Raw genomic sequence first — 4,239 nt, forward strand, 5'->3', positions numbered from 1 at the left:
ATTAAAAATTAAATTAAAAATAAATTAAAAAACGGAGGAGGTAACTGTATGCCTAATTCAAACTAACAGTGTATGCTAGGAATAACTATTTTAGAATGTCCCACTGCTATATAATTATACTAACAGTGGTAGTTATACCAATACAGTTCTATATAGTTTGAGGACTACACCTAAATGGAGAGTATAGCTTAATGTAATGTGTGTGCTCAGAATAATATATTTGTTGAGCCAGCTAATGCTAGTATACGGATATATACACACACATATGTACCAGACCAACGGGTTCAAAGGTAAATGAACCTAGAGGTCTGTTATGTTTAGCAGAACAGCTATTTCAAGATCACAAAGTATGTGTCTTGTACTCAGAACCATGACAAATAGGAAAGTAGTCAGAGTGTTGTGCTTCCTTTAGAAGGCTCCGAAACACTCTAACTGAGAGAAGGCAACAGACCTCTCCGATATAGTCAGCGCACTAGGTGGTGACGCTTAGCCTGCCCTGGTTCTTATACAATTATTTCCCATTGAATAAACCCAGCCCCTCTCATACATCAGTGGTGAGGTTGACAGTTTTCTTCAGAGTAAAACTCCTCCCACCCAAGGACGTTTAAAATGTGCTTTTCCTATCTAAATAACTTCATAACTTCAGTTCAGTAATACTTAATGGCACGCGAGCCATATTAATACATTCCGGCAAGCATGACGCTCCCAATGAGACTAAATATTACCGTGTAATACTAAAATTAAGAGAGATATTAATATCTGTCTCTTAGGACCGGCTAAACATCATGTGTCTGTAATCCTTATGTGCGAATCAGTCCCACGAATACATATATGTAGCTTTTAGCATGTTCAGCCGAGGACATCTCATAATATTCTTATATTTAATAAGGTCACTCATTCTGATATCTCCTTGTGTAACCGCACCCCTGGCCCCCATCAAGAAATCCTTTGAAGCAGGGACTCCTGTGTCGTGAACATTTGTCACCGGTGCTATATTTCACACCCAATGCCCCAGCCTGGGTCTAGCTGTCTCTACCAGCCAGATGTGTTAACATACACCAAACCCCCTCTTTACTTTTCACACCCAACTTCAATCAAGTCTTTTGAAGCCCAGATATTTCTGAAAAGACACCATGCATTCTAATGTATTTTCCTAAACTGCAGCTCATTAACCCCTTAAGCCCCAGTGTGTGTGGTGCAGACACTGGCCCAGACACAATACATTTATACAGGGGAATAAACAGTTGGATGGCTGAAGCAAGGCAAAACCACATTACTGGACCCAGTCCAGTTAACCCCTTGCTTCCCAGGTGAGAGTAGAGGGTGGCCAAATGGGGTGAAACCCCTTTAATCCCGGGCCAAATACCCTCTCTCTTGACAGAGAGAGGGTGAGAGATGATGGAGAGAGAGGGTGAGAGAGGGTGAGAGATGGAGAGAGAGGGTGAGAGATGGAGAGAGGATGAGAGATGGACAGAGGGTGAGAGATGGACAGAGGGCGAGAGACAGAGGGGTTGATGGGGTGATTGGGTGACAGGGTGATTGGGTGACGGGGCGAGAGACAGAGGGGTTGATCGGGTGACGGGGTGATGTGACACTTCTGGTATCCTACACACACACACACACACTCCCATGCATGCATGCATACACACACACACACACACACACACTCTCCCATGCACATACACACTCTCCCATACACACATACACACTCCCATACACACATGCACACACAGACACTGTCCCATACACACACACACACACTCTCCCATGCATGCATACACACACACACTCCCATGCATGCATACACACACACACTCCCATGCATGCATACACACACACACACATACACTCTCCCATACACACATGCACACACACACACTCCCATGCACACACACACGACAGGGGGAAGAGGAAAGGCCGTGCGACTGAGCACCACCACTGCCCCGCTCGCCCCCCTCCCCCTCCCCCCGCGACCATCTCCTGCGTGGACAGCCACGGGACCGCGGGGAAGCGGAGACCAAGGAGGTAAGGGGGGAACACCCCCACTACCATCACCCGCCCATGGCGCGGGTATCGGTGGGAAGCAGGAAGTGGCGCGGGTATCGGTGGGAAGCAGGGATTAAGGGGGAACACCTCCGCCCCGCGCGGGTATCGGTGGGAAGTGGAGCGGGGACCGGGGAGAGAAGCAGGGATTAAGGGGGAACACCTAGGAGGCAGGGAAGGAGCAGAGGGGGCGCAGGATGGAGGATTAGAGAGTACTTACTCTCTAACATATTTCCGGCCAGAAAGAATGGCCGCTCGTTGGGGGCGGGCTCATATAGAGCCTGGCCGCACGCCCACAAAGCCTGGGAGCGCGCGGCAATCAGCTGTCAGGCAGGGGGATTTTTTTTTTTTTTTTTCAGCCAGCGCGAGCAGGGAAATTTCAGCGCGAGCAGGGAAATTTCAGCGCGAGCAGGGAAATTTAAAAAAACAAACACGTGTGCTGCTTGGGCCAATATTTACTCGCCCGGGGGTTAAATCCACTCGCCCCGGGCGTGTAAATGTATAGGATTGTCGAATTTATTTATACAATTATATACATTTACATGCCCGGGGCGTGTGAAATTATCCTCCGGGCGAGTAAATATTGGCCCAAGCAGCACACGTGTTTTTAAAATTTCCCCCGCTCGCGCTGCTGTTTTTCCCGCGCTCGCGCTGGAGAAAAAAAAGCCGGAGGCGGGTTTATGTTGTTGGGGGAGATTACCCCGCCTCCGGCTCTCTGAGCAGTGCCTTCGCTCCTCCCCCACCTCTCAGCAACTTTCCCTCCTCAGCGCTTCCACTCCTCCCCCTTCCACGCCTGTCTGCCTCAGGCCCCTGCAGGGCCATCTATCGCCCCCCCCCCCATCGGGCCATCCGCCCCCCCCTCCCATCGGGCCATCCGCCCCCCCCCTCGCATCGGGCCATCCGCCCCCCCCCCCTCGCATCGGGCCATCCGCCCCCCCCTCGCATCGGGCCATCCGCCCCCCCCCTCGCATCGGGCCATCCGCCCCCCCCCCTTGCATCGGGCCATCCGCCACCCCCCCCTCACACCAATCTCTCCCGGCCTCCGTGACCCCCCCCCTCACCCCAATCTCTCCCGGTCTCCGTGACCCCCCCTCACCCCAAACTCTCCCGGCCTCCGTGACCCCCCCCTCACCCCAATCTCTCCCGGCCTCCGTGACCCCCCTCACCACAATCTCTCCCGGCCTCCGTGACCCCCCCTCACCACAATTTCTCCCGGCCTCCGTGACCCCCCCTCACCACAATCTCCCCCCGACACCCCAAATCTCCCCACTCCCGATCTCGCGTGGCAGCTCCGCCAGGTCTCGGAAGGTCTCCACCGATAGCCACTGAGCTGAGGCTGCTGCCGCCGCCCCCAGGTCCCGGCGTGTCTGACACCCGGTGACCCGCAGCGACAGCCACCGAGGGCGACACCCAGCCTGCCCCCCACCTCTTCTCCCTCTCTCTGTGGGATATGGCGCTCTCCGGGGGAGACCACAGTGATCCCAAGGTGTGTAGAGGGGGGGGGGGGGGGGTGTGTGTGTGTGTAGGGGAGAGAGAGAGAGAGAGAGAGAGTGCATGGGAGTGTGTGTGTGTGTGTGTGTGTGTGTGTATGGGAGAGTGTGTGTGTGTGTGTGTAGGATACCAGAAGTGTCACATCACCCCACCCAATCACCCCCCCAATCACTCCAATCACCCCCCCCACCCCCAACCCCCCACCCCATCACACCCCCACCCCGTCACCCCTCACCCCACCCCGTCTCTCTCATCCCCTCTCTCTCTCACCCCCTCTCTCTCTCTCCCCCTCTCTCTCTCTCCCCGTGTGAAAAACGGGCTGGGGGTGGGGGGGGGGTGAAAAACGGGCTGGTGGTGGGGTGGGTGTGAAAAACGGCTGGTGGTGGGGGGGGGTGGGTGGGTGTGAAAAACGGGCTGGTGGTGAGGGGGGGGTGGGTGGGTGTGAAAAACGGGCTGGTGGTGGGGGGGGGGGGTGTGAAAAATGGGCTGGTGGTGGGGGGGGGGGGGTGGGTGTGAAAAACGGGCTGGTGGTGGGGGGTGTGTGAAAAACGGGCTGGTGGCGGGGGGGGGGTGGGTGTGAAAAACGGGCTGGTGGCGGGGGGGGGTGGGGGTGAAAAACGGGCTGCTTGGGTGTGAAAAACGGGCTGGTGGGGGGGGGTGTGTGAAAAACTGGCTGGTGGGGGGGGGTGGGCTGCTGACGTGAGG

Source organism: Ascaphus truei, chromosome 22 (genome assembly GCF_040206685.1).
Source record: "Ascaphus truei isolate aAscTru1 chromosome 22, aAscTru1.hap1, whole genome shotgun sequence".
In the NCBI taxonomy this organism is placed as follows: domain Eukaryota; kingdom Metazoa; phylum Chordata; class Amphibia; order Anura; family Ascaphidae; genus Ascaphus; species Ascaphus truei.